This window comes from Rosa chinensis, chromosome 5 (genome assembly GCF_002994745.2).
Source record: "Rosa chinensis cultivar Old Blush chromosome 5, RchiOBHm-V2, whole genome shotgun sequence".
Lineage (NCBI taxonomy): Eukaryota > Viridiplantae > Streptophyta > Magnoliopsida > Rosales > Rosaceae > Rosa > Rosa chinensis.
The window spans coordinates 39,159,422-39,177,590 of NC_037092.1; positions in this window are offsets into that span (position 1 = coordinate 39,159,422).

Below are 18,169 nucleotides of genomic sequence, written 5' to 3' on the forward strand. Positions count from 1 at the left end.
CAAAAATTACAATGAAACAGAACTTCAATCCAATTATCAACGAAGAGTTCAGTCTTAATAGCATATGCAGAGGGACCTTGGGCTCTTCAGCGACGGTGGAGCTCAGATCGGAGAGGAGATCAAAGCAAAGGAGAGGCTCCAGTGGCTTCTGGGTGTGAAAAGGGTCAGAGTGTGGGAGATTTGGAGTGAAAGGGTCGGAGGGGTGTTGGTACGAAGTGGGTGTAGAACGAGGTCGGAGCCGGAGCCGCTGTGGAGAACCTGGTCGCTGCCTTCTGGGGCATTGACCTCAGTTTTGGGGTTTGTTCAATTTTTCTCGATTTTGTGTTTAATTTGTGAGTTTTGGTGATTTGGATTTTTCAGGGTTTTGATTGGTGGTGGTTTTGGTTGATATAGAGTGACAAATTTTTGAGATTTCATTTATGGGTTTGTTTCAGAGAGAGTTGGATTTGTTTGTTGTTTTGTTTTTATTTCTTCTTAATGATGGCGGCTCCGAGAAATGAGCTGGGAGGTTGCCGCTGCTCTCTCTGTCTTCTTAGGAGAGAGATGAGCTTGAGATGTAACAATGGAAGTGGAAACAGGATTAAGCCACAAATCTCGACCTGGCTCACCCCTGCTTCTTGGGTTCCTTCTCCACCTTGTGGGCCTTTAGCCGAGGTCTTAGAGCCCACCACCAGCGCCGCCTCAAACCCATCGTCTCCGATCACCACAAACGGTAACCACGGCGAGTTTAATAGCTTATTGGGGAATACGGTGTCGTCACCATCGAGGGTTCTTCAGAAAACATTTGCTTCATTCTCTGATAGCAGTGGAAATAGTGGCCCAAATCTTAAGAGTTCAAAGGCCAAGATAGACTGTTTCTTTGTGGTCGAATCAGAGCAAAGCATAGTCATAGTTTCTTTTTTCAGATCTTCTTGTTGTTTCGGCTTAGTTTGGTGTGGTTCTTTGACTACAAAAGAGGATTTTCGATTTGGTTATTTGACAAAAAAAAGATTTTGGAACCTATGCAAGCGATTATCCAGCTTAATTCATTTTGGGTTACAGTTCTACATACATCTTCATGCAGAGTTGCACACGGGAGTGAAGAAGAGGAAGAAGGAGAACAGTGGAGAAAGAAGATAAGAAAGAAGACGGAGGAAATTTTGGAAAAAACTGAAGCAGGGGTATTCTCGTCACTTTACACAATGGATGCCTTACGTGGTGCTGAGCTGGCAAGGAGTGACTGACACGTCATCAAGCAACCGGAGGAAATGGAGGAGATGGACCAGTTGGACTGAAAATTGTGAGTTCAGGGACTTTTGGGATTAAATCAGAAAGACAGGGACTGAAACGAGGACGAAGCCATATTTCAGGGACAAAACAGTAGTTACCCCTATATATATATATATATATATATTACTTATTGAATATGGATTGCAAGATGAACATGCACTACTTCTAATATGTTTTGCAAGATGGAAACTACTTACTAAAAAAAACTAGGGCAAACGTTATAAATGGTCCCCGTGGTTTGGGTCACGACTCACGACTCACGACTCACGACTACGTTTGTCCTTATGGTTTAAAATATCTAATATTGGTCCTGTAATTTGATAAATAAGCTAATCTTAGTCCAACTATAACTAGATAAGGTTTGGGTCACGACCCCTATATGAAATTTTGTTCCTAATGTTCATCTTTACCCTTGAATAAAATCGAGAGAGGGGAAAAAATCTTAAAAGAAAAAAAAACTACAAAATAAAAAATAAAAATCACCTTGCCATCTGTAAAAACCCACTCTCTCAACCGGCGGCAAGATTTTTCCCGGGAACTTACATTCATACCCTACCCTAAGTGCCGTACCAAAATCAGATTGAGAGGTGAAAATCATTCTTCCTTTATCAAAGTCTGAATATGTATTTCATATGATTTGGCACTAGTTTGAATATCATTCTTCATCAGTTTCGAATAAAACTAGTTTGTTGTTTTTATTGAAGGACAAAAAATGGTTATGGGCAAAGAGAGAGGAAGAAAACTAAAAAAGAGGATAGAGAAGAATAATTTAACCAAGAAGAAAAAGAAGCAAGGAGGGGAGGAAGAGATCGAGGGAAAAAAAAAATATGGTGTAGTGGGTTGTTCCATGGCTATTGCGCAAGCAATAGTGTTGTAGGGCGTTCTTTCTTCTTCTTCGTTTATACTCTCTTTTTTTTCTTTCAATTTTCTAATATTATGTATTTTTATTTTTATTTTTTTGTATTTTTTATTTAATATAGACTGGGTGGGTGACTGTTTTATTCAAAAAAATAGAATGGGTGACTGTATTTTAAATGTAAAAAAAAAAAAACTACCCCAACATGTGCTACACATGTGAGAGCCTTACTAATAAAATGTTATAATTGGACTAAGATTAACTAATTTATCAAACCACAGGACCAAGATTAGATATTTTAAACCACAAAGGCAGACATAGTCTTGATCCCAAACCACGGGACCATATTTATAATGTTTTCTAAAAAAATTAATACAAAAAAAAAAAAAACTCAATGTTAGAAATATAAACAAAAACAATAACTCTTAAAGGAAAACCATTTTGTGTGTGCCTGGCCCAAACAAGATTACTTCTAAAGTAGTAATAGGGTTGAATATTTTAGATCTCCTAATCCATATTTGATTAAGATACCTTGAACTCCAAGAGCTTATACATGCAATACTCTATATAAAGAGGTCCCTGTTATCAACGAAAGCATCTTATTATTCTCCAGAATTCTCTATTCCTTAAACATGTTATCAGCACGAAGTCCTAACCCTAACTAAATAGCCAAAACCTTAGAAAAATTTTAAAAATAAACCTACTACGTTAAGCCTGCTAGCCTTTTTCCAGACGGGTTAGCCTCACTACCCTCCAGTACTAGCCTCGCTAGCACGTCTCTTGCACAACCCTTGTGCACCCTGCCAGCCTAGTCTCTCAAAGCCCGCTAGCCTTGCTAGCATACTCCAGCTCACGCCTGTACGCCTAACCAGCCCTTGCCTATTACCAGCGCTAGCCTCGCCAGCCCCAGCATTAGAACGCTCCTGCCTCGTCGCTTGCAGCCCACCATCCTACCGTACCGCACAACCTCGCTAAGCCAGCACAACACCTTTGAGCAACCTACCTTCATAGCACGAAAGCACTAGCAACCCAACGCTGCACCAGCTAGTCTCGCTAGGCCTTACCTCCGCTCAGCCTGATCATGCATTGGCCTCACCTGCAATTTCATTAGCCTCGCCAACATCTATTTCAAGTAAGCTTTATTTAGTGTTGCTGCTTCATTTAAATTCATGTTTTCCTACACTTGGGGATTCTAATATCCCTTCTTCTACCTCCCACCTGATTGAGCCGAACTATGGGGGTTTGTGCTATCTTCAAAGGTTGGTACAATGAGAGTGATTTAATGATTGACCATTATACATCACTGTTTCGATCTAATCTAATATTTCTTGGAAATAGAATTTCTTAGTAGCGAATTGCGCTCAGAAATTTATATTATTTTTGTGGTTAGCTTTTAAGCTCTGAAACTAAACATGTTCTTGTTTTTCTTTTAGGATGTCGAACTTGAACAAACTTAATTTTGCTCCACTGGAAACAATAGGCATTGGATATACAAGTAGGTTCGTGATGTTCGAAATCACCTCAAAGCCAAAAGGATCCTACCTGCGATCCAAGAGCACATTACTGATGTGCTCACCAAAAATGCCTCTGATTATAATAGGGCCCCTAAGGGAGGATGCCACAAGCTAAACCCTAAATCTAGGGATCAATCCAGATGTTTTGGTCCATATAATTAGTCTAGTCTTCGTTAGAAAGCATAATAAGAAAAACAAGATTGTACGGTACAAAGCTCGCCTAGTGGCCCAAGGCTTATCACAATGCCCTAGAATCGACTACGAGGAGACATATTCTCCCGTGATGGACATCATTACGTTCCGTAGCTTGTCAGTTTGGTAGTTTCTGAAAAACTAAATATACAGCTTACGGATGTGGTCACAGCGTATCTTTATGGGGATCTAGATACGATCATACTAATTAAACATGAAGGTTCCTTATGGACTTCAGTTATCCAAGTTAAGTGGCTTTAGACCATACAGCGTGTTTGTTGAATAAGGTTGAAACGCTCACTATATAGATTGAAATAATTCAGACAGATGTGGTATAGCCGTCTAACTGACTATTTGATTAGGAAGAGACATGTCAATAATACATTGTGCCCATGAGTTTTCATTAAAAAGACAAGTTTCGGATTTGTTATTGTCATGGTACATGTTGATGACATGAATATAATTGGAACTCTTGATGGATTAAGAGAAACTGCTAAACATTTAAAATCCGAATTTGATATGAAGGATTTTGGGAGAACAAGATTTTGTCTCGGTTTAGAACTGAAGTATCGTGTTGATGGAGTTCAGCAATTGGCTTACACTCAAAAGGTGTTTAGGCGCTTAAATGAGGATAAAGTTAAGCTTGTTAGCACTCTTATGGTCGTCCATAGTCTTGACCCTAAGAAGGATTTGTTTCCTCCTAAGGATGATGACAAAGACGTGTTAAAATCCAAAGTACCCTACCTAAGTGCAATAGGTGCATTATTGTACTTAGCACAATGCACAAGACTGGACATCTCATTTGCTATAAACTTGTTAACTAGATATAACTTTGCGCCAAAGCAACGCTATTGGATTGGTGTAAAGAATATCTTTCGATACTTAAAGGGTATAATAGATATGGGCTTATTTTATCCCTATAGAGAGAAAATGAAGGATGACATGATGAAATCGGACTCATCATGCCTCAGAAATGCCGTCGAAAAGATTAGCCTGCATCCCTCCTCCCCTCACTAAAGTTCAAATGATGTTTTGGTAGGTTTCGCTAATGCAGGGTGTCTGTCTGCGTTCCCAAATTGTTTATGTATCTACCATGGGAAATACCACGATATCTAGGAGGTCTATAAAACAGACCATTGTCGCTACTTCTTCGAATCATGCAGGGAATATAGCACTTCACAAAGTTGTTCATGAATGTAAATGGTTAAGATTTATAATTGGGTATATTCGAAGTACTTGTGGTTTGAAGTCTACCACATATGAATATATATGCATTTATCAGAATAATGTGCTTGCATTGAACACATGAAGCAAGGTTATATCAAGGGTGACAACACCAAGCATATCACACCTAAATTCTTCTATAATAAGAAACAACAAACTCTCCTTAAGATCAGAGTGTATCAAGTTTGATCTGAGGACAATGTGGCAGATTTATTCACTAAATCTTTGCCTAAATCCACATTCGAGAAATATGTGCAACGTATCGGTCTATGAGAAACATGTGCAAATTATCCGAACTCCCATGATCCATCAAGGGGAGACGTTGATATCAGGGGGACGATTGATGTGTACATGTTTTGATCTCGAAATGTGAAGGGTGTGCTGTACTCTTTTTCCCCTTCGATTGAGTTTATTTTTGTCCCACTGAATTTTTGTTACTCATCAATGTTTTTATTGAGGCAATGTGAGGAGCATCAATTGTTGGACGGCACAAAGGAGAGTGCTGAAGGAAACTCAATTTGTGTGTGCCTAACCCATACATGATTACTTCTTCTAGTTGTAATGGGGTAGAATTTTCTATATCTTCTAATTCGTATTTGATTAGAATACCTTGTACTCCAAGATATTGCATATGTAATCCTCTATATAAAGAAGTCTCTGTTATCAATGAAAGCATCTCAATATTCTTCTGAATTCTCTTTTCCTTAAACAATAACCCAATTTTATTTTTCTTCTACTACATATATGCTTGTTTTGGTCATTTAAAATATCTATAAAATCTGATTTGAAATATCAAATAATAGGATGTGTATTAAGTTTTTAGGCGTGTGTATTTAAAACTTATCTTTCATTTTTAAACAAAAAATTTAATTTTTTGCTTTTTTTTCTTTGTCAAATTAATCTTCTAGCTAAATGTACACAAGCTACACATGAGCAATTGAAAGATTGTATCTGGTCTCACTTGGACAAGAATCTGCTTATTCATGTGTTACAGTTCGAGCAATAAAGAAAGTGGGAGCCATACTCATGCTACAACACTTCGGTTGTCTAAGGTACAGAGATATTCATCATACACTCATTTTACATCTAATTAAACTAAAATTATAGTTTAATTAGTTGCAGGAAGTATTCTTGCAGGAAGACCTGTGTTGAAGGCAGGAACTCGTTGGAGAATTGGTGATGGCACGAAAGTGCACATTTGGCATGATCATTGGGTTCCTAACTGCTCTCGGCTCCTTATACAAAGGCTTGCACTTTCTCCAGTTGAGTATGTAGCGGACCTTATTGACTCCCACACTAGGCAGTGGATACCAGACTTGGTACATGCTGTCTTTCACCCTACAGTGCCTACTAAAGTCCTGAGTATCCCTCTTAGTCGACAACATAATCCTGACAAGCAGTTATGGGGCTTGGAACGAAGGGGTTGGTTCATTGTTGAAAGTGCTTACTGGGTGGCTAGAGAACAAGTCTTACACAACGTTCTTGCGTCATCATCCGGTGGTGATCCATTCCGAGAGTTGTGGAGGAGACTTTGGAAGGCAAAAGTTCCTGGCAGGGTGCAAATATGTGTTTGGAGAGCTTGCTGTAATTACTAATGACTAAAGGCTATGAGGGAGAGCTCAATTGTCCTCTACGTAACCATTAGCTGGAAGACACTTCCCATATTTTCTGTAAGTGCCCAATAACATCTAGTATATTATCTCAAGCTCCTTTCCATCTCCAGAATTCTTTGCTTCCTCAAATAAATTTCAAAGAATGGATGTTGGAACGAGTGATAGTCTTAACTTGGAGACTTTTGAAAAGCTATTGATGCTTATATGGGGACTGTGGACAAACCATAACTCACAAATGTGGGAGGGTACTGCTCGAAGTCCTATAGATATTTTATTCAGTTGTATGACTTGGCTAGAGGAATTCCAAAGGTCACGAGCTAGTGATAAATTACCAAAGCAAACTCGTACACAACTTTGGAAGCCTGCAACTACAGGTACATTAAAGTTGAATCTTGATGGGCCTTTGTGCCTTAACTAACAAAGGGTGGACTTGGAGGCAGTCTCCGAAACTGTAGTGGCCAAGTTATTGCTGCATTTCAGAAAGTTGTCCACTTTGTGAGTTATGCTCTCCATGTTGAACTTCTGGCTATACGGGCTGGTCTGGAGCTTATCAGAATGAGAAATTACCAGTCTGTGATTATTGAAATTGATTGTCAGATTGCAGTTCAAGACATTTGCAGCGCTTCTCCAGTCCTCACAGAATATGGGACTTTAATTGAGGACATCCAGGTTACCATCTAAAGCTTGCAGCAGGTCCGTGTATGCTTCGCTCCCTGAAGTTGTAACCGAGCAGCGCATCGACTAGTAAGCTTAGCTTTTGAGTCTGATCTATGTATCGATTGGTTAAACTCAACCCCGGAATGTATTCGTGGTATTGTACTAAGGGAGACCCCTCCTACTTAATCCAATAAAAAATCAGTTATGTTTGCCTTCAAAACTAAAATTATAATTTAATTGCTAAATTTATTATATTAGACAACAAATTTACCACATTCATTTTATACTATTTACATATAATTAACACAAGTTACAACATTGACAACCAATTCGCTAACAAATATGTAATAAAGTTGTTGGTGGAGTAATTACTGTTAATAGAACTAAGTTTTACACAAAAAAAATAACTCATGTCTACAAATTTGTTATCACATCTGCAAATGTATGTATGACATACATACATGTATGATGACATACAATACATACATGTAGAATTTTCCACAACGACTCGTTTAGTGAGAAAATTTAAGGGTTCAATTTTTTTTCAAAATCTTTTCAAGATATTAAAAATGATAAGTATCTTTGAAAATATATTTTACATACTAATATTTGTCGATATTTGTTGAAATTTCTATTGACACTAGAAATTTCCATCAAAATATCGTAAATTAAAAATACCACTAAAATTTCAAATTTCAAATGCATGCACAAAATCCTAATTTAAGTTTTCCCAAAACGGCGGGTCTAGGGCAACCGTTCTCTCTTCTGACTACGGCTGAAATTGGCGTGCTAATGTGCTATGGCTCAAGTAGTGGCTGACGGCTGTGTCTCAATGTACACGTTTTCTTCATTTTTTTACGAACACTCTCTGTTTACTTTTCTTTCACTCTATGTTCTAACTTCTGTGTCTATTGGTTTGCTTCAAAGTAACCCAATGACCCCATTAAGGAAAAAAAAGATATTTCATCCCGTCTTTGCAGAAATCCACCTTGGGTGATCAAAATTCTTTTGTTTTTAATTTTATTTTTAATTGTATGTCTGTTGTTTCATTGACTAATTAGATTTAATCTAGGTCACCGAATTACAATAAAATTACATGAATACTCATAACATCCATTCTTTTCATCTATTTATACTGTTTTTTTTTTTTTTGTCAATTATTTATACTGCTTTCACATCTTGCTTGTAGAACTCCCTCAGTCGTACGTCCAAGAGAATGGTTATGATATCATCATCATTTATAAGCATGCACATAATAAATTGGCGACTTAATTGATCGTAAAATAATACTGTCATTACGTATATTTCATAAATTTATCAATATTAATTAAGTAAATAACTATTATGGTTAAATTTTCAGAAATTCTCTCTTTGCCCTTGATTCGATTAAAATTGAAAAAAATAAATATCTAATAAATAGAGGGTATGATGGTACTTTAACTAATATTAGAAAAAAAAAATGCAAATAATGTGGGATTGGAGCACATTCTAACTGTGATTGCAATTAGCTAAGAGAAATTCTTAAGTAGGGGTTTCTCTGAAACTTAGGGCAAGCCAATCAAAATAAAGAAATTTTTTTTTCCTGAAACTGTCCCTGCTTTTTAATAGTGAAATACCCAAAATACCCCCTGCTGATGCCTGATTGGTCAGCTGCACTGCCACGTGGTGCGGTTGACGTATGTAAGATTCTCTCATTAGCTAAAGTTTTTTTTTTTTTAATAAAGGGCTGGTGCGGCTGCCCTCAAGCTTTGATTAATGAAACTGTCGAATACAGGGGGGGACATTGAGCCTAAACCCCTGATTACAATAAACATCTAGAGAACATCCTGAAATATTATCACAAGTCTGTACCAAATAACTGTATTCAACTAGGCACTAACTAGCAAAGAACGCTCTACTGATTACTCTATTTTTCTTATACAAAAGCAAAAATAAAAAATGAACTTTATAAATAAATAATAAAAAAATACAAATTCACAACAAAATAATGAATACCCAATGTCATTCCAAAGGTAAGGGCATCTCCAAGAGTAGGCCTGTCAATGGGTCGTGTCGGGTCAAGGTGTGTCGCAAGATACAAACCCAAACTCAACCAATTTAATAATCGTATCAAAAATTTAAACCCAAGGCCAACCTATTTATTAAATGGGTTACCTGTTTCCAACCCACTTAACCCATTTAATAAATAGGTCGTGTCGTGTTAGACAAAATGACTCATTTAAGGGTTTACAATTCGACCCATTTAACTAAAAAAATGTAAAAATTGATTAAATTCACTAAAAACTCCACAAGATGAAGAATATAAATAATTATATATAATTCATAAATAATTAAATCCAATAATTATAAAGCAAAATATTTCAAATTGTCTAATCCTATGATCATATACTCCCAACATCCAAAATTTCAAGAAAAAGTATAGCATAATCGGGTTAAACAGGTTCATTTCATGTTGACGGGTTAACCCATGGCCAACCCATTTATTAAATGGGTCATGGTGGGTTGACCCACAGCCGACCCGTTTTTTAATTGTGCGGGTTCAACCCGCTTTATTTCAAGCGGGTTTCGAGTCGTGTTATCGGGTCGTGTCAGAATTGACAGCCTTATCCAAGAGAATAGCTATTTTAAATTGAAATTTAACAAAAATTAAGATAAGTTCTATCTCCAATAGACTAGCTATCCAATACCTAAATTTAGCTTTAGCTAAAAACTCTAGCTATATTTAGCTAGAGTGGAGAGAGAAAATAACTTCACGTAAAATCCTCAACGTTCCAACATTCCAATTTTTCAGTTTCAACGTTCCAATTTCTGGGTTCTTGAGTTCTCTGTTCCTCTATATATTTGAGTTTTGGCGTTGTACTATACAACACTTTAACTTGTGGAGTAACAACTATCGTTATATATTGTATGTCTCTCTAATTTATGTATTTTCCTATATCTCTGTTTCCAACTTTCTTTCTTTCTTTTTTACCAATTGGGATTGTTGCTTAAGGTGAATTATGAATTTGTAAATTTTGTGTGCAGTTTTTGACGGACATTTGAACAATTGAGGATATCTGCCATTGGATCTCAGTTCTTCATAGACCAAGTAAGACATACTTTATCTAATTTGATTCATTAACTGAGTTATGTTGTCAATCGACATCTGTTGTCAATTGAACTCTCATCGATTTTTGAAATCCGAGATGGCATAAAATCCTCAATGGAAATTGCATGCATTTAGTTGCCATAAAATGAATAATACAACCTTTAAAAATATAGAAATAAAACAAACCCAAACCTTCTTGGCTAAGGACGTGTAAGACCCTGAAAATTTGTTATTAATTTCTTGGAATTAATAATGTGTTTGTTAGTGGGATTTCGTAGTTCGAGGGTGAAGCGGAAATTATTTCGAACAATTATTCGCGCATAATGTTTCTATTCAAGAGTTGACTTTTTGTACGTTTCGATTTTGTGAAAACTTCCTACACGAAAGTCATAGAGAGCGTGGATAAGAGTTCGTGCTTATGTGGAACGCAAAAATTGAAGTTCGTATGAAGAAGTTATGGCATTCGGAAAATATTTCCATTTTGGAATATATAGGAAAAATCCGAAAAAAAAAATCAGAAATTCAAGTTTCCAAATCCGGAAACTTTTTCTCTCTCCTCTCTCCCTAGCCATTCCCGAGCACCCGACTTTGACTGGTGATTTCTCTCTCGTCCGGCTACCAATCGATGAGCCGCTTGTCCCTATCTCTTCGCCTCACTCCCATCTACAACTCTGTGAAGTTTCACGATGTGGGCGGCCCGTGCACGACGCAGCAACTCCGGGATGTTTGGCGGCAGCGCTGCAAATCTCCTTGGTCAGAGTTGACGGTTCGGGCCACCTTAGGTGAAATTTATTGAGGGGTTTTGTTGCCCAAAGGCTGGGGAAGGATTCTCCCAAGGTAGCTTGCAACAATTCAACTCGTGGTGATCGAATTTTGAAGATTGGGAAACTAAGGTTCTTCGTGTTTCAAAACTATCGAGGTAAAGTTCGACAATTTGGCTTATAATTTGACTTTGGTGTAGTTATGAAAGTTGTAATTGGAGTTGATATGAAGAACTTTTGTGTTGGAAGTTTTGTCAAATTTTGACTTTGGGCCGCCACTGTGGTGGTGGTTTCCGACCACTTCCGACCACCCTTGAAACAGTTTATGTTTCTCTTTTTATTCTACACATCGATACGATCATTTTTATATATAGTTTGTAAATTTTGGAAACCGTATGAGCCAGGTATGAATTTTAAAAGTTTTAGGGTTTTTGGTTCGATCGGTTTTCAATCCGAGAGGATTCAACCGTCCGATCGACTTGTAATTTTGACAGATTGTACGTATAAGTATTCCGGAGACCTCGAGTGGTCTCGGATGAAGTTTGACCTCGATTGACATTACTTTCAAGATTTTAGTGCAAATGGGGGTTCGACACTTAACTGTTTTTGATTCGTGTACTAAGTTGTGTCGTACATTCCTTAGGTAATTGATGGAGACTAGTCAATACCTTATCCTTGCTGTAATAGATTGATGATGCAGTAGGATTTAGAGGTGAGTAAATCTCACGTGGTTCATTTACTAACCGAGTTATTTAATTGTCAGAATTGATTGATAATTGTAAATAGTTTTCGAAAATAAAGATTTGTTTGAAATAATATGAATTTGATCGACTATGGTTCATAGGGCTACGGGTCACAGGTAAAAAAATAAATTTAAGTATAAAATGAATTTCTTGGTTTTAATACGTATGAACTATATATAGTTGGTATTAGTGGTCATTACTGCGTGAATGACTATTTATATATATATATATATATATACGTGGAATATATATATATATATATATATATATATATATATATATATATTGGATGGTGTGACATTGGTGAAGTAATAATTGAGAGTTGATTGAATTGTTATTTCGAGCATTTCTCTTACGAGCATACAATTATCATGATGTGTTGATTATTGTGTAAAAGTGTGTTTTGCTTGAGGAAAGTATTTGAGTCAAGTGGACTTTCAAATGTTCGGTTGAGTATCGTTTTTCACATTGGTGATCGAGGCAAGTATTATCGTAGGTTTGAACATCGGCCGAGGTGACAGGTTACGATTCAGTTAGTGCTCTAGTCTGTCTGTCAATGTACTGCTTAGGGAATAACTTTGAGTTATTGTATGCCTTTGAGTACAATGTACTGCTTAGGGAATAACTTTGAGTTATTGTATGCCTATGAGTACAATGTACTGCTTAGGGAATAACTTTGAGTTATTGTATGCCTTTGAGTACAATATACTTCTTGGGAGATAATTTTGAGTTATCATGTGCCCATGGGTATATTTGTTTAAAAGAGAGTGTCGGTGTCCTTTCTTTTGTCGTCCATGTGGGACTTGATTCGAATGAATTGTGGAGGTGACTTTTGTTGCTTTAATTTGATTTTGGGTTGAAAAATGATTAAACATAGATTGTTGATTTTAAATGTAATCTCTTGAACTAAACTGTATGCAGGGATTACTATGGTTTTGGTTTGTATACTTTTGGTGATTTCCTGAACTAAAATTCTATGCAGGGATTACCAGTTTTCATTTAGAATGATTTGAATTATCACGGTTGTGACATATGTGTTCATAAAAAGGAAAAGAAAAGGATTTTGTTGTTGGAATTAATCATTGTGTTGATTGTTGTCCTCGAGTCGGAAAGACATTTTTGAGGTTATTTAGGTTTACTCATACGAGCTTGCAAAAGCTTACCGGGTTTGTTGTTTCAACCCAGTGCACTATTCCATGGTGTATTGTTTATTGTGCAGGTCGGAGTAACAGTCATCGAAGCTGAGGGTTGGTGCTGGACGTTGAAGTGTACGTTAGTTTTATTCTTCCGCTGTGTAGTGAGTGTGTTTACTTATTGAATTATCATTTAGTTTAATTTGTAAACTCTTTGTACATTAATATGTGACTCTAAAGAACGAGTCCGTATTTGATGTTGGTGAGCTCGGTTTGTTTTATCGCTTAATTTAAATGAAAAAATTTCTAAGTGTCTTCTTGTGTTTGTAGAGTTTTTGCGTTTCGGATTTGAATTTCTTTATTCAAAATTCGGGGCGTGACAGGACGTCCTTACCTAAGCTTAGGTACGGATTTCCAGTTTTTGGTCACTTTTTAATCACATATTCAATGGTGGACAGAGGTAGGGGCAAGAGGGGGCTGATGCCCCCAGTAAAATAATATTTATGGATTGTTTCACGTATGGTAGCCGTTGTTTGCTTACTACAATTATAGGATACATGAAGGTTGAGCCCCCACAGTTAGAAACCATTAGTAAGCATTCTAGTTCCTTTACGTAGTCTTTCTATGTTTTAACATGTTTCCTTTAAGGCTGTATATTTCTATTTATGTGAATGATTAAAAAAAAATAGTGTCTCTTCTATGTATACTCTCATAGTAGAATTTTAGTATTAGATTGTGTGTTTCTTAAGTTTTTGGCTTCTATGCTAGTTATTGTAGTTCAAGTTCACCCTCATAGAAGTTTACTTCTGGGTCCGCCACTGCGCATATTCACATCTTAATCGTTTAGTTTTTAGGTCCTAATGTATAGATCATCTCTGCAAAATTTCAGCCAAATTGATGATCGTTAAGGCATTCAAAACTGCAATTTACAACAACGAACACAAACGGTTCCGGTTTGACAGATTCGGTTCGTTCGTTTAAATTGCAGTTTTGGATACCTTAATGATCATCAATTTACCTGAAAAATTGTAGAAGTGATATCTATACATTAGGACCTAAAAACTGAACGGTTAAGATGTGAATATGTGATCGAAAAGTGACCAAAAACTGGAAATCTGTTCCATAAGCTTAAGTAAGGATATCCTTACCTAAGAAAAATCCTATGTATATATATATATATATATATATATATATATATATATATACATATAGAGTACAGGGAAGAACCTTAGGCGTCCACTCAATTTCCTTCTCCAAAGATATAAGTTATAACAACACTCATGACTCATGTATGACGCGTGACAATGTATGAGCTATGACGTGTGATAATGTATGAGCTTCTCCAACGTAGTTATCATTTGATCAATACATGTTTTAGGAGGCCAGGAATGTGAGTGTGCATAATGTACTTTTCCATATCTATGAATGTCACATCAAAATTAAAACTTTCAACCTCTCTAAACTGTCCCTTGCTGTCCTCCACAACTTCTCTATATTGCTGTCATCAAAGCTACACAACACACCAAACATAATTGAATGTTAATGGATGATTATAGTAAATATAAGAAATCATTAAACTAAAGAATTAATAGAAAAATGCACATACATTCCTTTTAATACCAAGCGCATCACCAAGTCTTGTTTCCAACTATATTTGACATATATCTCTTGGAAATACTGGCCGAATGCTTTGTTTATGAACTTCAATCCCTGAGAAGAAGAATGAAGTTAAAATTACAAAGAACAAGAATCGGTGACTTTTAAAGAAAAAGAAACAATTATTCCATGATAAAAATGAGTGGCTTGCTTGAACAAACCTTCAAAGGTAGCATGTACGTAGAGAATATTCTTGTACAAGCAAAAAGTAGCCATAGTCATCAATATTGTACCCGTGGTAACAATTACAGGCTTACCTCCTTATCAAGCCATGGATTCTTGGTGAAGTCACTATACCACAAAGTTAAATAGACGGTAGTTCATTAACTGTCGTCTGAATGAAAAAGCTGCTGTTGTCTAGTAGCCTGTCGTCTGATTGACCTCATTCAGACGACAGTTAAAAACCATTGTCTGTTCAAAATTCACACAACATATATAGCTAAGTATGTGTCGTCTGAATATTTCCAAATTAAAATAATTAGGTTTAACTATTGTCTGTTACAAACTCACACGACAGTTCATTTATTAACTGTTGAGAAAAGTTATATTACCTCAACAGTTTTAGGAAAACTGTGTTGTGAGTGATGAATCTCAGACAACAGCAACACAACTACATGATGTCTGAAATGAATTTCACACGACACAGTTATAATGACACTGTTGTCTGAAATGAATCTCCAACAAGCGTCATTGTAGTTTTAGTTGTGTCTTATGCAAATAAAACATCAGAATATTTAGGAATCTATCGTCTGATAGGAACTCAGACAACAGTTAGTAATATGTTTGTGTTGTAGGATTTGCATAAGGTATAACAGTCCACTGATGGGATATGTCGTCTAATAAGAACTCAAACCACAGTTTTTATTATATTTAGTTGTGGTTTATGAATCTTAGTCAACATATTATTGTTATATCTGTTGTCTGATTTCAATATCAGACGAAAGTAACTTTATTATACATGTTACCGGAATGGAGATCACACAACCTCAATTTGTTATTTCTGTTGTCTGAAATCAAGTTCAGACAACATGTATTATTTGTTGTTTTTAGATGTGATATATAAGTGGATCTCAGACAATGGTTTTGTGAACCCTTCTGTTGTGTTATACATTTGGAAACTACAGTTATCTTTGCACAATTGTTGCAAATATGAATTTCAATCATATCCCAAACAAATCCAAAATAAAACATTGTCATATATCAATTACATCTGTTTCATACATTGTCAATCCAAAATATTTCCAAAAGTACATATCCATACCCATATATGATCAAATCTAGCAATCCTAACCAAAAACAACCTCAATCTAGCAAGTAATAATATTGTCTATCTTGTAAAATCCAGGTTATCAAAATAAGTCACCAACCACTAACTAGATGGAATACTACTGCTTACATATATGTTTTAACAACAAATTTTGCCTACTCGTTTCTGACTTCATCAATGTGTTGTTGGGTACATGCCACTATGAATGCATATACTAGGCAATCCTCAGTTAAGATATAGCCTCCAGGATACTACTGTAAAGAAGTGAAATCAAGCTTGTGCCCATGCCAAAAGCCACTCTTTTATCTGTTAATCATATAATGTTGCACCAATAAGAATAAATACCAAATTTATAGGTAAAGATGCTCACATCATGCCTTATAATTTTGAAAAGCACTATGCAGAACGGCAATTTAAGCATTATAAACTTACACCATATATAAGATCAATACACTATACAACATATAGTAATTTGATGGCTCGGTGCATATTGTACAAGAAACTTCCAACTAAAGAGTGTGAAAATGATGTACAAGTGCTCATCTCATTATTAAAAAGGTGGCATGATTGATTTAACTATTCAAGGTTATAGAAATGAGAATGAGTAAGAGGGAACTTATTAACAGGGACTGTTGAATGTGATGAACTCACTGGTGGCAGGCATGTACCCTCTACTAACAAGGAAGACACTACGATCCATGGAGTAATTGAAATTGGTCAAGGCATCCTTGGGCTATTGAATTGCTACACTGTACAAGTTTTCTTCATGACACAGTAGAAAGTGATGAACAAATTAGCCTTTTCATCTCTGATACAAATCTAGCACACCTTCAAATCTATCAATGCCACTCAAACCTGGTTCCTCAGAGGGGTGCTTTACATGCAATTAAGTAGCAAGAACAAGAATAATTGTGATTCTTGAAATGGGCAGTATGGCTTACAACATTTTCTGAGCTTGGCACTGAGTTCTGATCAGATCTATTAACCTATAATAGAAAATGCCCATTGAAATTAAAAAACCAGACATTCAAGTCTAACTTGTAAACAACTTATAAGGGGAAGACTAGGAATCAACCTTTATTAGAGAAACACACACACACACACACACACACCACACACCACACACACATATATGGATAGGTCAATGCACTGCCGTAAATAGATTAAAACTTTTAATCTACAAGCTTAAAAATATATAGCAGCAAAAACAGACATGAAATAGGCAACGACTCTCGTCTAAGAAGCAGTAGAGCTCTTAAGTCTTAACTACTTAATCTGAAACAACGGAAAAAAAATAAAAAAAAATGGAGTGAACAAGGAACAAAGCAAGTATTTTATTTTACCTAATCCATTTGCAAACATGCCGACTAGGAGCAATAGCAGGCCTGCAATCCAACTTTCAAGCATCATTCTCACCACTAAGACTTCAAGTTACACCACCAATGCTGTGCGTATAACCCGTAACTCTTGATCTGCTAATAAGATCCCAATGGCCATATGCAAAGTTCAGCTACAGCTTTGTATATCAAAGCCTCAGAATTGTATGAACGTGTAGCCCAATTATGTAAGATGAAAAAAAAGGGGGGAACAAAGTGAAAGACGAAAAATCCTCGACCACCCAAAAGTCGATGGTCCAAAGTATAACACGGCTTAGCACAATTGCATCGACTCATTTTGACATAGTAGGTTTCAACCCCATGAATTCAAAAACAATAACTGATAATGAAGAATATCACCTTATATTGGCTCAAACCTACTCATTACTCTTACATTAGTAAAAAATAAAAATGCTAAATGCTGCATCACACTTCTAACTAAATAGACTTCGGAACCAAATATCAAACTTAAATTACTAACACTGAGTCTACGATTCACTTTCATTCAAACCAAAAGCTGAAAGATAAGCCATAAATATGCATAAATCAAATGGTATCGAATCAAATTGTGTTCAGATCTAAATATGATAGCAGTGGCATTCAAGCTTACCCAGAAAAGCAAAAATGTGTGATCTTTTAAAAGCACTATAATGCTTGCGAAAGCATTTGGTGTGTGCCCTTTGAGAGAAATATTTAAATTAGATGGAGCCTGGATTTGCTGCCTACAGAAAACACATTCAATCTAATTTAAATCAGAGAACACATTCAATCCAGCACACTTTGTAACAATAATGAGCATCTATATATACACTCAGAAACC